The following is a 17,068-nucleotide window of genomic DNA, read 5'->3' on the forward strand; positions in this document are numbered from 1 at the left end:
CACAAAACGTGCACGAGTAGCCACGGGCCCCACAATACAGCAGGGCCCTTCCGGTGCTCCCCGAAGGGAACTTATCCCCCTTTGCCATCGGCGCAGGGGGTACTAAGCATCCTCCAACCCGAGAGTCGGAGGACACTGGCGGTATCCTCCAACCCCCGAAGGGCTGGAGGACCCTGGACTGCCCTGTGGTTGCCCACAGGGCCTGGGCCACGTGGCCATCCACATGGTCCGTGGCTTCCCCGAGAGGGAGCCAGGTGGGAACCGAAGTCCCCTGGGGACAAGTCCCCGGTGCCAGCAAGCTGGCCCCGACCTTGCGGCCGGAGTGATAAAAATTCCGTACTCTCCCTAGCCAAAAGGCCGGGGAGCTGCGTTAGTTGGCTATGCATATGGGCAGTACAGACCAAAGCACCCTACTTCCACCTGAGATCTGCCACATCTCAGGTTTTTTCAGGTGCACCTGGAGCGCCACTTCCAGGGGCAGTACGCCTAAGCAAAGCCCTCAGCCATTCAGCCTCGACCATGGTATAGATCCATTTAATCAGCCTCTGGGAATTACGACCAGGAAGGACACCCTGCCACAGTGCCATCCCTCCAGGTCCCCCCAAAAAACCTCAAGAACAGATACTACACTTGATCTTAGCCAAAAGGCCGAGAATATGCCAACTGATGAGCAAGGTAAATTCCATGTTTCCCTATGGCTCACGTGGGTGGTTTTACAGTTTAACAGTGTGCTGGACAGGAAGCTGTTATGGGTTAATGGTCATTTTCAAAATGGAGGACGGAGAATTCCATTGACCGCAGTGGACAAACATGAGAGGAGAAAGAGATTGATGAGTAGACTACATAGGAGGTAAGTATAACGTGTAGGTTTATTTTGACTTTTACATTTTCAGTTCAGGTTTGCTTTAAAGGTTAGTATGTTGTTGCTTATCTTTTAGAGCAGAGAGGAAGTTCTGAGATCAGGTCCGCTTTAAGTGGGGTAGAAGTTAAAGAGCAGGAAAGGTGATCATAAAAACGTACGATAGCGATGAAGCTAAAGTCAATACTGATTTCTACTTGCAGTGTAGCGAACAAAGACTATCATCTTCAGCTCTATAGATTTGGTTCTGAAAATGTGGTTTTGGATCTCTGCAGGACCAGAAAATCTTTGAAATGAAGATGGTAATATTGTGTAGTGCAAGTCAAATAGGACTCAACACTGACAATGATATAGGAATCGAAGGCGACACAGGATTTGTCGGATTCTAATTGCAGAAATGGTGTAGTAAGATTCGAATCTTTAAATCCTGAATCTTTGTAAAGATTTGAGAATTCTAGGTCCAACCTCTACTTGGAATGTTTCGGCTTCTGCTGAAGAATGTATTGAGCTGTGAATATGATGGAGAGAAGTGTCCCTGCTGTGCTGCACACATAGCAGCAGGGTTCATTGAAAGAAGACACAGTAGTTCTAGGCTATCTCAGAGGTCAGTGAAAAGAGGACAGGACTTAACCCTTCATAGGCACACGGTGTTACAACTACTGAAACCACAAGCCTTCTTTTATAATTATTTGTGATTACTTTGATCACATGTGGTGCATATTCATTGAAGTGGAAATGCAGTATAAAATCATGTTAACTATTGCTACAATAAACGGTGTTCTCCCCCAAGAAAATTTCCAGCCGAGTGGCATGAAAAAGTAGCCGGGTGGGGCATGAGGAGGAATGCAGGATTAGCGCAACTATGCTTACAGCATAGAAGGAGGAGAACCAATGACCACCGAATGCTCACCAAAATTAGCTGGATGGAGCACCCGGCTAAAAGAGCCTGGAGAGAACACTAAATAAAGAACGATCTCATAAAACGTAAATATGTTTTATCTAAGTTACAGTTGCATCCTAGAGCACCTTTATGGATTTTCCTCATATGACTATATTCAGAGTACTGTGAGTGGCTTATACACACGAGAACATTTGTTTTTCTTACTTTGTACAGTGCCACAGAATATGCTAGCGCTTTATAAATGAACAACAGTAGCAATGATTAATCATGAACAACTAGTTTACTAGCCTCATCACAGAGCTGAAATATCAGCACTGAGTGCAGCTTAGAGTGGAGTTGATATGGGCAAAAGATTGGTGTTTTGGCATGCAATCTACTGCTTGAATTTTCACACGCATGTAGCCAGAAAAACTGTGCAACCTCAACCCAAAGGTGTAAGCCTTATGCTGGGAATACACAGGTTGATTCTGAGCTGATAAGATGGCTCGATAGATAATTTCCGACATGTCCGATCACTGTTCAATCGTTTTGCCTCTCGATTTCTCATTGAAGTGAATTGAAAAAAAGATAAGAAAAACGAGCGGAGGATATGAGAATCGAGCGGGCAAAATGATCGGGCGCAGAATCGAGCGCCAGAGTCGACCCGTGTATTCCCAGCATTAAATATGCATGAGAGGACAGAGGCAAGACAATGAGTATGATGGCATTATAAATGGATGTCAGGAGTGGTAATTGAAGGGTGAATGTGCTGCTTATTAAATCATTAACCAACATTTTTATGACCACCTTCACGATTCCACATTACCCCGCCCGTGCCCCTCAAAACCCCTTATCTAGCACACTGCTCTTTGCTCTTGGTTAATTTTTTCTTTTCAAAATCTGGGAAAACACAAAACCTATGAAAAACAGTATACTTGCCTAATGAAATCGAGGTTTGTGCTGTGGATCCCTGCATCCATATTTCTGGCACCATGAAAGTGGCTGGATGGAAGACCTGAACCTGCCCTTACAACCAGCCTTGTTATACTTTGAAGGTAAAGTAGGCCCATTTTAAATGTAAACATTATATCAACGAACTTATGCATACAGACACTAGGTGGGAGTATCACAATCTTCTGCAATCCTTGGTTCATACAGGTGGGCGGAAAGAGTAACAAAGGCTCCTGCTCTTTGCAGATAATTACTGGAAGTTATTGGAAAGTCAGTACTCATCCGTTGCCATGGAAGTTATTAGAAAGTCAGTACTCATCTGTTGCCATGGTTGCACTGAAGTGTGTGAGTTTACCGTCAGTTCTGTAAATACATAGCTGTCCTTTTCTAATATTAGCTACTCATAGTTAACTATAATACAAAGGTTTTTATCTTAATTAGCTACAAAATCACAAGCAGGAGAGTTAGGGCAGGCTCACATGGACATTCTGCAGCGGTAAACGATGGTCTCTGCACTCATCCTTTAAGCGCTGTCCATTCAGATGAATGGACAGCTGTCAGCGTGATAATTTACCGGTGTTTACTGTCTTGCGCAATCGTTTTGATCCCGATTTTCGCCGTTGTCTGGCCGGGGCTTAGCTGATATTGCTTCCAGGATCGTTTCCCTCCATGCTTCCATGTCCCCCCTGTGGGATGAAAACTGATGCACGCCAGGAAGTGCCGCCGAAAGCTGACAAATGCTTTTCTGCAAGCTTGCAGAAAAGCATTTGGAAAGAGACGCCAGGCCGCCGCGGGCAGCTGGTTCAGATGTCTGCCTGAACCAGCCTTTATAGGTGCTATCGGTATCTACTACCTTTCACCTGTCTCATGCTAACCATGCACGACGCAATCACCAAAACAATCAAAATTAAAGATCTGGACTGAAACAACTGAAAATGAAATCACGGTTGGTGTCCACAGAGAAAGTTTGTCCTAACCAATTTTTAAAAGTTTCCAACTATTTACTAGAGAAAAAAACAAAAACAACTTAAGTTAAAGGGAACCTGAGGTGAAAAAAAAGTGGAATTTGACTTTAAAGGACAACTGAAGCAAGAGGCATATGGAGGCTGCCATATTTATTTACTTTTAAACAACACCAGTTGCCTGGCAATCCTTCTGATCCTGTGTCTCTAATACTTTTAGCCATAGACCCTAAACAAGCATGCAGCAGATCAGGTACTCTGACTCAGGTTTTACTGGATTAGCCATATGCTTGTTCCAGGGTTTTGATTCAGTCACTACTAATGCCAGAAGATCAGGGCTGCCAGGCATCTTGCATTGTTTACAAGGGGAAAAAAATGTCATCCTCATGTCAGCTTGGGTTTCCTTTAAAACATCCTTGACATTGATGGAGAGAAGATATACGATATGTTCTGTCACATGATAGTTTAATCTGTATTATGGAACTAGTCATTCTATGAAATTATGGGGTTGCACTGTGCATGTTCAGCGTAAAATAAGACTTTCTAACAAAAATGCTAGAATTTTTGCTTTTTTTTTTTTATATCAAAAGAAAAATATAAGAAGGGTTTTGAAATACAAAGAAGAAGCCTGCACTGAAACCACATAACTTAAATTCCTTCCTCTTAAGTTTCTCTCACATAAACGCCAGTGTTTCTCAAGCTGTTCTGTGCTACGTAACAATGTTAGTTCCTCTGCCAAGCGTCCCCTTGTGTATGGCATTATTCTGAAGTGCCCACCAATGTTCACATTTACAAAAGCTTCTTTATCAAGTGTACCCGATATGGCTTTCAAAAAACAAACACGCGGTAAGGACACGATAGTGCAGGTTTATGGCCATGCCACACAAGACACTTTTTAGCTTTGACAGTATCTGCAACAAGTTGTTGTGCAAATGAATTGCAACAGTGTGAAAAATGCATAGAATATACGTAAGGCTCAGTTCGCACTTGCAGCAGAAACCGTATCCACTGTTTCCACGGCACAGTGAATCGCAGAAAATGGATCCTATGTAAAAAATACTGCTTCCACTTGCATTTTAAAGTGAACCTGTTTGCTGCGATGCAGTAAGGGTGCTTTTATACTGTTGCGATACGATTGTAAGACAATTGTTCCACAACCTTCCCGACAAGTTGCACCGCGCAATATTGCTGCAGCGCCACCAAATCAGTGACACATACTCTCCATTCAAAAGCATGCCTCACCTCCGGGGTTACCACATGCAGCACACTGCAGCTCTTGCGGTGCCACAACGCAATCAGTGTGATAGCCTCTTAGGCCTATCATTACTTCTATGACTAATGCAGTGCGGTGTACCGCAGAAATGTAAAAGGGGCCTAAATGCCTCAGTTTGGTTGAATGCATGGTAGCTACACTGTTAGTACTGTGCCTAGCAGCTCTAGAGAACTGGGTTATAGCCCTACCAAGAGCACTTCCTTCGTGGAATTTGTATAATATTCTTATGGTAAGTTAAAGGACAACTGAAGTGAGAGGCATATGGTGGCTGCCATATTTATTTTCTTTCAAACAATATCAGTTGCCTGGCAGCCCTGCTGATCTACAGTATTTGGCTGCAGTAGAGTCTGAATCACGCACACAACAAGTAGGCAGCTAATCTTGTCAGATCTGACAGTAATGTGAGTATCACCTGATTTGCATACGCTTGTTCAGGGTCTATGGCTAAAAGTATTAGAGGCGTCAGCAGGATGGCCATGCAACCGATATTGCCTAAAAGGAAATATATATGGCAGCCTCCATATCCTCTCGCTTCAGTTGTCCTTAAACAGCTTCCAAAAAAGGCTAAAGCTACAGTGCTGCACATAATTATTCATACTCCTGGCAAATTTTGACTTATAGTTACTTTTATTCAACCAGCATGTCATTTTTTGATGGGAAAGGACATACCGTAGGTGTCTCCCAAAAGATAAGATTATGTACAAGAGGCATTCTTGTGGGGAAAAAAAACATTTCTCAGCTTTTATTTACATTTGAGCAAAAAGTGTCCAGTCCAAAATTATTCATATCCTTCTCAAAAATCAATAGAAAAGCCTTTATTGGCTATTACAGCAATCAAACGCTTCCTATAATTGCAGACCAGATTTGTGCAGGTCTCCACAGGTATTTTTGCCTATTCATCTTTAGCAGTGAGCTCCAAATCTTTCAGGTTGGAGGGTCTTCTTGCCATCACCCTGATCTTTAGCCCCCTCCACAGATTCTCAATTGGATTCAAGTCAGGACTCTGGCTGGACCACTCCAAAACGTTAATGTTGTCTGCTAACCATTTCTTCACCACTTTTGCTGTGTGTTTCAGGACATTGTCATGCTGAAATGTCCACTGGTGCCGAAGGCCAAGTTTCTCTGCAGACTGCCTGATGATGTTGAAAAACCTCATGTATTGCTCTTTTTTCATGGTGCCATTTACTGTGATTAGGTTCCCTGATCCATTGGCTGAAAAACACCCCCAAAGCATTAGGTTCTCACCATCATATTTGACAGTGGAGATGGCGTTCTTTGGGTTGAAGGCTTCTCCTTTTTTACGCCAAATCAAAGAAACATCATTGTGACCAAACAATTCAATTTTTGTTTTATCTGACCAGAACACAGAAGACCAGAAGTCTTTTTCTTTGTCTAGATGAGCATTTGCAAAGGCCAAGGAAGCTTTTGTGTGCCTTATCTGGAGAAGTGGCAACCTCCTTGGTCGGCATCCGTGGAACCCAGAAATGTGCAGTGTCCGCTGGATTGTCTGCCTTGAGACATTGCCACCAGCAGAGCCCAGATTCACCAGGATGGCCTTGGTGGTGATCCTTGGATTCTTTTTCACCTCACTATCCTCCTGGCCAGCAGTTGTGTCACTTTTGGCTTTCGACCACGTCCTCTGATATTTCCCACAGTGCAGAACATCTTGTATTTTTTAATAATACTTTGCAATGTAGCCACTGCAACTTGAAAACATTTAGAAATGGCCTTGTAGCCCTCTCCTGACTTGTGAGCAGCCACAATGCGCAGCAGCAGGTCCTCACTGACCTCCTTTGTCTTAGCCATGACTGTCCACAAACCAACTGCAGAGAGCTGCTTTTTCACCTGTTCAGTTGATTAAAACAGCTGTTCCCAATTAATCAGGGTAATTAGGATGCTCTAGTCTAGAAGAGCTTGGACTATTTGGAATGGTATAGAACTTTGGATTTTCCCACAGGCTGTGACAGTTTGTGAAGGGTATGAATAATTTTGGACTGGACACTTTTTGCTTAAATGTAAATAAAAGCTGAGAAATGTTTTTTTTTTCCTCCACAATAATGTCTCTTGTACATCGTCTTATTTTTTGGGAGACACCTATGTCATTTCCCGTCCAAAAATTACTTGCAAAATTCGCCAGGGGTATGAATAATTATGGGCAGCACTGTATGTACAGACGCTAGAGCAAACTCGGCTAAGATGCTCAATAAGGACTGACTTGAAAAAGAATCTAGTGTGTGTACAGGACCCCCACCCGATTTCATTAAAAGATCCAGCATGCTAGATCTTTAGCGACGACTGACACCCAAGCACATGATTAAACACATATTAGAGGGTCCTCAGTTACCCCCAACCCCAGAGCCCCGGGGAGACATCTGCTTAGTAAATCGACTCAGCTGAGCACAGGGCAAGGACTCCATCATGCGCCGCACCATTAGCCCTGCTCCACCCTCTAAGCAACAGAAAGTGTGGTTACGGTGCCCAGTAATGATACAATCCTGATTGTACAATCTTACCAATTCTGTGTAATGTAATGAACTACTGAAAGTATCCATCAAAAGTATATTGACTTTATACAGTCAAGATTGAATCATTGATGGGCCCCTGCAGGCTAGCTGTGCAGCCTCAGCCTGGATGATCAAGTCTCAATCCCTGACAGGCAACAGTGCTCACACATGGGTACAAGGCTTTAGAATGTAGTAAGGCACTAGACGGTAAGGCCCCGTTTACACTTAATCAGTTGGTGTGTGTTAGTATGCGTTAGTACGAGCTAGTGCGCGTTGGTACGCGTTTTTTCCATAGCAGTGCATTGGGAAGAATATTTCAGTTAAACGCGTCAAGTGTGAAAGGTGCCATAGGAAAACATGGGCATTACTTTGAAAATCAGTTTTCTTTCCGTTTTAACTGAGAGCAACTGATTAAGTGTAAAAGGGCCCTAAGCCTCTTTGAAAGACATAAATGTACCATGTAAAGCATAATAGGATGTTTCTAGGGAAATACAAAAAAATAAATAAAAAATAAACACTTTCTATGATAAAGTCTGTCCATCCACAGTCATTTGAGGAGCGGTGGAGGTGTCCTCACTTACGTCACAGTCTGGTGCCTGCATCCTCCAGGGACCCACCGAGACCAGAGAGACTGCAGCTGGTATGTAAGTGACTTTACTATAACCACTTCAGAACTGAGCAAGCATGAATGTCAGGACCTGCACATTGACAGGTGGTATGCTTGTCCTCTGTCAGCAGTTACAAACAACTCTAGTGATTCTGCCATGACATATTCCTTTTAGGCTACTTTTACACTATACAGGCTGCAATGCAACAGGGTTTCAATGATGGTGAGAAGTTGTGCATTAGAAGTGTGATTAGACGCCTATCTAGACAGCACCTGCATGTAAATGAATGAGTAATTTCAGTTACAGAGAAGGTCCAGTCGTGTGGCCAGGCTGAAATCTGGAATGGTGTTTCTTTTCATTAAAGCAATATACTGTATTTTTTGGACTATAAGACTCACTTTTTCTCCCCCAAAAGTGGGTAAAAAAAGTCACTGCGTCTTATAGTCCAAATGCAGGGAGTTCCTAATTTGTGTGTTAATATGAACCTGCTAATATGAACCTCCAACCCGACACAATGTCAGGGACTCCCTGCACTGTGCCCATGCAGGGGAGGACACGGGGACAAATGGGGGACAAAAATGGGCATAGAGGAGGACACAAGGAGGACAGAGGCAGACACAGTAGGACACAAGGGGGATAGAGAAGGACACAAGGGGGACAGAAGAGGTACAAGGGGGCATGAGGTACAAAGAAGGCATAATCCACAAGATACCCCTTCACCATGGATGCACCAGGTTTAGTATATATTTTTTACCTTGCCTTTTGTCCTCTAAACCTAGGTGCGTCTTTATGGTCAGGAGCGTCTTATAGTCCAAAAAATACGGTAATTATTCCTTGAAAACTGTTGGGCAGCACAACAGCTTGGTGGCATTCTAGGATACTGGATGCCATTTAAAGAGAACCCTCCAAAGAGAATGTAGATGCACGAATGACTACAATGACACTCTGCACGGAGTTTGTATGTTCTCTTGTTTGGGTGGGTTTCCTCTAGGCACTATAGTTTCCTCTCACATCACTAAAACATACAGATAATTTAAAGGCTTACCCCTAAATTAGCCCTAGACTACATACACTACACAATACATATATAGACACATAAATATGGTAGGGATTAGATTGTGAGCCCCTCTGAGGGACAGTCAAGTGTCAAGACAATATACTCTGTACAGCGCTGCAGAAGATGTCAGTAATACTAAATAATAATAACTGTTGTATACAAGTTATATGTTATGATCTCCAACAACTCTGAGGTCTTGTTTCCACAGGGAAACGCAATGTGATTGCGATACAATGGAGTTTCTCCCCAATTCCGCAATTCTGCAGCGTTCGGACGGGTGTATGGCACGATTCTGGTGCAAATGTGGTGGCTCTGTCTTGTGCTATATTGCTGGGGGATTTTTTGGTGGGGGGGGGGGGATTACTTTTTATGATTTGTACACTGTGTGTTCTATTTCTTGGCGAAGCTCTTTTTATAGAGTGAAACTAGTCCTAGTTGAATGACACCTGCACTGTAATTATTGTAAATATTTCACCCAATCGCTACCTCAGCTTTATACCTTCTGTGAAGGCATTTTATGGCCTATTGCTACTATGTAGGAGTATTTTGGTTGATTGTGAGCGATGGGAATCTTGTATCAATCATTCACTGCAGATACACTAACCATACTCTTAAATGCCAGATGCCTGCACTTGCATTTGTATTAGTACCCTGCTGTGATCTGAATAGCTACACCCCAGTATTTGTTGACTGATTTTCAGCCGACTGGGGGGGATAAGCAAAGACCTCTCATTACACTAGCTTTTAGATGTGTGTAAATATATATATATATATATATATATATATATATATATATATATATATATATATATATATATATATATATATATATATATATATATATATATATATATATATGTATATGAAGGTGAGACCGACCTATAACGGCTAATATGTGCTGGGTCCCTCCCCATATGCGTATACATATTTATGTAGAGGCATGTTGATCACTGGTGTACACCACTATATACCCAGCTGACCGACAAAGTGACCTTTCTACGTCACTATCTTTGTATATATAGGTCAGGTGTCCCCTGTTGGGACATAGTTCTTAGTTTGTTATTACCTGTACTCCTATTCAGATTGTTTGTGCAAATTAAAAATCGAGCAGGGGAAAAAAAAATGAATTTCTAGATTGCTAATAAAAAAAATTAAAAAAAAAAAAATCACATAGCACCACGAATGCCATGTGATTTTCCTGCATTCCAATACTTTGTATAGGAGATCAATCGCAAGAATAATGCAGCAGGACAGACAATTGCGATCGGCAAAAAATCACATTAATGGAAACATCACTGCATGGTATTCATTAGTTTTAAAAGTTGTAATGTTTTGTGATCCGCAAGTGATCGGAATCAGATAGCAAAACGTTTCTAGTGGAAAAGGGCCCTTACATAACTTATAAAACAGGTTGTAAGAATGCATTTTACCTGCTTTTGTGAATATAAGCCACTCTGCAAAGAAAGCTAAGCATGGTTACTTCCTCCTTGATTAACCCAATAGCACCCACACAGGTGTAGTGACTGAGACAGCAGGCTGGCGTAGGAATTATACCAAAGAAGAGGTACTCAACCTCTAGCCTGCCAGACATTCCTTTTCACATGACAAGTATTTTCAGGTAAAAACAGGTGGAGTAGAAGTGGAAACAATTTTAGAAACTGGCCGTGCACTTACAAAAAAAATCACTTCTATAGCTTCAGAAATACAGTACAAGGGATTCAAGCGAAGTGAGCCTCCAATATAGCACATCCAAATCAGTGCTTTTCCGAATGTGAGAAGTCATGTGGCAACATCATCACATCTGTCAGCTCCGCATGCATGGATAGCCTTCAGCCCAGTTTCTGCACTGACAGAAGCACTGCTTACAAGCTAGTGCATTACTGTGCTACTTTCTGTATGGCGGGTTACAAAACAGTTGTGTTCATAGAGTAAGATTGCTGCTTTTGTAATACAGTTCCTCATTATGAGGCTCAGCATTCAGAACGAGGAGCGCAGTCATTTTGTGCACAATTTGTTGTAAGGTTGTATGCTTAGAGAAAGCCTTTGTGCTGCTTCCTCCCGATCAGGTATGAATTCAAATTATATATTTACGAATACGGCAGTAATGTTGAGGCTAGGTTCACAGAAGCCGAGTAACAACAGGATCAGGAGAGCAGCGCTGCATGTTATCAGAGCACTGCGTTTCAGTCAATGAAAAGTATTATTTACTGTTAACATGTGCATTTTGTGGTAATGCTCTACATTATGATGCCGTATGTCAGAATACTCCAAAGAACAAACCGCACTGTCAACGCCGCTATAGGGGGTGCATTACAGTGCAGCAAGCCACATTACAAAGGGACCATTATGTCACAATGCGCTACTGTGAACATAGCCTAAATGACAGTCTGTAATAGTACCATAAGATAACTTATGGTACTATTACAGACTCCCATTGCACTAAGTTTTATCCAACTCATTTGAAAATCTATACAGGGAAGACAATTTTTCTTCTACTTGCAATTAATGAAGTTTATACAAAGAACCTCTCTGCCAAGTGCTGCACTCGTGTTGATGCAAAATCACATCCGTGCCAACCTGCGGCTATGGGGATTCAGATGTGATATCTGCAAAAATGCTGAAAGTATGATTTTTGTCCTCCGCGCATGAATCTGAAGTAGCCTATTGATTTCAATAGGCTGTGATTCCACTTCTGCATTCATGTGCGGGGGAAACATAGGAATTACCTCTAGTGGAAACAAGCTTTTGGCCTAATATCTTGCAATTAATGACCACAGTATGGGAGCTCACTAGAGCATTAGCACAGTGACTGATAAGCCTCTAGAGCAGGGGTATCACACTCAAATACTAAGTGGGCCAAATTTGTACACTGGGACCTAGTCGTGGACTGAAATTGTACACTGGGACCTAGTTGCAGGCCAACCTCAATGTCTACTGGCCACCTTCCTCCCCTATTCAGTTCTCTGGTGTCTAGTGGTCCTCCCTCCCCCATACAGTTCTCTGGTATATAGAGAACTCCACCCTCCCCTACACAGTTCTCTAGTGTTTAGTGCTTTCCCTTTACCTCCCCATATGGCTTCCCTGGTGTACTAGGGCTTCACCTCCAATATAGCTTCCCTGGTAGTCTAGAGTGGGCCATACAGAATGCAAAGTGGGGAAACCGCTTGAGGGATAAATTTGAAGTGAACCAGAGATGAAGCACCCTCATGTATTTTACCATATATATCAGTGGGAACATTAGAGAAAACACCTACCCTGCTCTGTGTTTCATCCTTCACTGCTCAGCCTGCTTGTTATCAGCCCTGATAAAATCCCTGACTGAGCATTCAGTCTGGCTTTGCTCAGGAATCATTATAGCTGAGTCTGTCTTCTCTGATGTCTTTTCAAGCCCAAGACTGCCCCCTTCTGGCTCTGCTATAATGACTCAACTATAATGATTTCTGAGCAAAGCCAGACTGAATTCTCAGTCAGGGATTTTATCAGGGCTGTAACAAGCAGGCTGAGCAGTGAAAGATGAAACACAGAGCAGGTGTAACGATTGTGGAACTTTCTCCGTGATCAGCGCACAACGCGTGCGCTGATACAGCGGAAATCCTCCACAAGCGTATATTTGCAGGCACCCAGCAAAAGGTGCTACGCACCCGTAGAGGGAAATTCCTGTCGGCAAATGGCGCTGGGGAGTGCAGAGGAACCAATCCTCTGTACCTCCACAAATGCCAGACAGGAATTGTACGAAGCGCAGAACGCAATCGCAAGAGAAGCGATTGCGAATGAGAACGAGCAAAGGGACAGATTGTATGTGTGTGCGCCAATCTAGTCGCCACCCCGCGACCGCGCACACACAACAGCAAATATGAAACAGAAACGCAACCGCAAGAAAGGCGATTGCCAGAAGTGACACAAGGCAGATCAGAACAGAATACGAGGATAGCAAAGGCACAGCAAATCATACAATGAGGAGATGCGGGAAATAACAAACGCTAGCTAACCGTGAACACCGCACTCATTCGCAACAGTGCACGCGGTTATGCGCGGTCTCCACGTGATAAGCACAATAGAGACAAGCACGCCTAACTAACCATCGACAGACAAACATGAAACAGAGGACGCGAACGCTTGCTTAACGGTTACCTCACCGAGCCTCCAGCAAGCGGTCGTAGCAGACAAGACAGACACACGAAAACAGGGACAAGCGAGAGATAGGATCCACAGCACTAGCGAAAGTGGCTAGCGCGATCCAGGAAGACAGAACAGAAGGATCCACAGCACTAGCGCGAAGCGAGTGCGATCCAGGTACAGAGTAGCAGAACAGAAGGATCCACAGCACTAGCGGAAAGTGGCTAGCGCGATCCAAGGAGACAGAACAGAAGGATCCACAGCGCTAGCGCAAGATGCCAGCGCGATCCAAGTGAGACAGATCAGAAGAGATAGCTGGTAGCAACCGCTGCACCAGCTATACTCCAAGAACAGAGATCAGAACCATTTCCTGTCGACCACCGCTGGGACAGGACAATAGCAACAGAACAAACAAACAGATAAGCAATCCTAACTGCACTAAGGAAACCTGCCTAGTGCAGTTTTCCAGGAATTACTCTAAGCTGATCTTCAAACAGAGAGTAAGGCTGACACTCTCCAGAGTGTTTCACAGGAAGACTCCTTATGAACAGCCAAGCATTGTGGGAAAGACATAGTACTTATAGTACACGCCTCCAATGAATGTGGCCAGGCAATTTGCATGACAACGCATGCAAATTCCTCAGCAAGCACAATCTGCAAAACTGACAGAAGCTCTTCTTTCCAGAGTCCTGCAGCATGCAAACCTACACAATGGTCAAAAAGCTGCCTGCCTGCACAGGCAGCTGAGCAAATCATCACAGCAGGGTAGACGTTTTCTCTAATGTTCCCACTGATATATATGGTAAAATACATGAGGGTGATTCGTCTCTGGTTCACTTCAATGGCTCTGAGGGCCAAATTTGACCCGTGGGCAAGAGTTTGACATGTATGCTCCAGAGCAAAGTGAAAACAAGTCTATTAAGCCCTTCAGGCACTTTTTAAAAATTAGTTTGCTCCTACATGTTCTTACAGTAAATTCAAGCAGTAGTGACATTTTGCCAAATGTTCCATTTTAAAAGCTTTTTTTTTTTTTTTTTTTTTTTACCCTCAGCTATTTTTCTTCCCCCTCCCTTGCTCCCCTTAAATCTGAGACAGGCTGTTTTTGAGTTCCAAAAGACTAAGTCTAACCGTTCCTGGGAGTCTACTGAATTAGACACCCCAGTCTCCCATCAGCTATGCCACTTCATTCTGCTTATCTCAGCAGAAGAGATAGTTGAGACTGAGGCTGGGGACACACTAGGCGGTGCGTAAAATGTTGCGTTTTGCTGCATATGTGTTTGTGCATTTTTTGTCAGAATGCGTTTTAAGTGCGTTTGCATTTCGCACGTGCGTTTAGCTTGCATTTATGTTTCGCACATATAAATCGCAAGTGTGGTTTTGTGTATTTTGTATGCATTTCTGATATAAGTTTTATGCACATTTTTGGGAATGTGGCCATTATAAAAGCATGCGCTTGCATCATTTCTCTTGTGGGTTGTGTAGTAGAGCTTAGAAGTTTGTGGGTGTTGGAGTTTACCCGTCTGTTTGAAATGCTTAGCCAGATGGAGGAGAAACTTGTTGCCGCAATGTTGGCCTGTGCAATTGTTGCTGTGGGGATTTTGGAGGCCTCTTGAGGAGCTTCTGGGTTCACCCCTATTGCTGGAGCATGTTGAGAAAGGACAATCTGAGACTTCATACCAGGCACACATTTTCAATGTCCTCTCTGGCTCATCACTAGGAAGTCAATAGGAAGTGGAAATACATTATCAAACTCGGTTTTATACAAAAACGCATAAAAAAAGCACTGTAAAATGCTATACCTCTGCATCACCATTGGCATACATTATGTGCGTTTTAGATGCGTTTTGGAAAAATATGCAGCAAGGTTTGTGTTTCAAAAATGCACATTGCAAAGTGCAAACAAATGCATTTTTTCATGCGGCCCATTGACTTACATTATGCGCGTTAACACGATAGCGGTTTATACAATGCTAACATTTCTTCCTAGTGTGTTCCTACCCGGAGTTAATCTTCCCTACCCTAACCTACGTTAGTGTCCTCTGTGCATGCTGTCCTTGGAAGGGAAGTGGCAGCTTAGTCAAACCCCTCCTCCATTCAACGTGGTATTATTATTATTATTATTTATAAAGCGCCAACATATTACGCAGCGCTGGACAATAAATACATAATGGCAAACTCATTGTAAATTTGGTGGGATTCATCCACTTTTTAATGACTTGAAACACTATCGTACTGTCGGGGTAAAAGGGGGTGAAAACTATTTAACTACTTAAGGACCAAGGTGATTGAAATCTACGTAAAACAAGAAACAACAAAAAGTGCTCCTATGGTGCATTAAAGGGGAACTGAAGAGAGAGGTATATGGAGGCTGTCATGTTTATTTCCTTTTAATTAATACCAGTTGCCTGGCAGCCCTGCTGGTCTATTTCTCTGCAGTAGTATCTGATTAAAACCAGAAACAAGCATGCAGCTAGTCTTGTCAGATCAGACTTATAAGTCTGAACCATTGAAACACCTGATCTGCTGCATGCTTGTTCAGGGGCTATGGCTAATAGTATTAGAGGCAGAGGATCAGCAGGGCTGCCAGGCAACTGGTATTGTCTAAAAGGAAATAAACATGACAGCCTCCATATACCTCTCTCTTCAGTTCCCCTTTAACCTTATTTACAGTATTTTGCGCCGTATAAGACGCTCCGGAATATAAGACGCACCCAGGTTTAGAGGGCAAAAACCAGGGAAAAAAAATATATATACTAAACCTGGTGCGTCCATGGTCCAGGAGCGTCTTGTACATGTTATCCCCCAAATGGTACTCCTGTGTGCCCCATCTGTCCTACTGTGTGCCCCATCTGTCCTACTGTGTGCCCCATCTGCCTTACATCTGTCCTGCTGTGTACCCCATGTGTCCTAATGTGTGCCCCATGTGTCCTAATGTGTGCCCCATGTGTCCTAATGTGTGCCCCTTCTCCCCATGTGTCCTCCTGTGTCCTGTCTCCCTCATGTCATTCTGTGCCCCCCCACCCACACGTGCCTCAGCTTTTGCCCTCTAATCACCTCCTGCCCCCCGTGTGCGACTCCCCGGGTCCCCCCCTGCGTGTCTCCGATATCCCAGCGTGTCTCCGATATCCCTATTTATGTATTTCCCCCCTCAGTGTCTGCAGCATCAGCGGCTTACCAGATCCATGCCGCCGCGAGAACTGCAGACACCCGGCATCACCATACGCTTCCTCTATTGTGCGTTTGTACTGATGACGTCATTAGTACAAACGCACAATAGAGGAAGCGTATGGAGATGCCGGGTGTCTGCAGTTCTCGCGGCGGCATGGATCTGGTAAGCCGCTGATGCTGCAGACACTGAGGGGGGAAATACATACAATAGGGATATCGGAGACACGCTAGGATATCGGAGACACGCAGGGGGGACCGGGGGAGTCGCACACGGGGGGCAGGAGGTGATTAGAGGGCAAAAGCTGAGGTACGGGGTAGTCTAACGCTGCGGGCACACAGGCAGGGAATCCCCAACATGGCAGCGGGTCGGCGGTTCGGATCGGCAAGCGTTTGCAAGTTGGGGATTCCCTGCCTTTGCCGTATAAGACGCAGGGACTTTTTTCCCCCATTTTTGGGGAAGAAAAAGTGCGTCTTATACGGCGCTAAATACGGTACTTATCTTTGCAAACACAATATATTGCACTTACTTTTAAAAAGTAGTTACAGCGCATGTTTCAGGTCAGACCTGATGAAGGCGTGGTACACGCTGAAACCGATAGTGACGTACAGAGAGGCAACCAGCATGACGAGTTGACGCCCCCTCATCTCCTGCTCCACCGCACAACAACGCGGAATCAGCTGCAGCGATCC

At 43.8% G+C, this 17,068-nt stretch overlaps 1 protein-coding gene and 1 pseudogene across 1 annotated transcript in view; both read right to left on the reverse strand.

Annotated features, from left to right (window-relative positions):
• Positions 1-17,068, reverse strand: part of TPRG1 (tumor protein p63 regulated 1) — a 104,481-nt gene that overhangs the window by 76,278 nt on the left and 11,135 nt on the right. The gene's annotated exons all lie outside the window — the stretch shown is intronic.
• Positions 451-658, reverse strand: LOC137505839 (U2 spliceosomal RNA; annotated as a pseudogene).

This window comes from Hyperolius riggenbachi, chromosome 4 (genome assembly GCF_040937935.1).
Source record: "Hyperolius riggenbachi isolate aHypRig1 chromosome 4, aHypRig1.pri, whole genome shotgun sequence".
In the NCBI taxonomy this organism is placed as follows: domain Eukaryota; kingdom Metazoa; phylum Chordata; class Amphibia; order Anura; family Hyperoliidae; genus Hyperolius; species Hyperolius riggenbachi.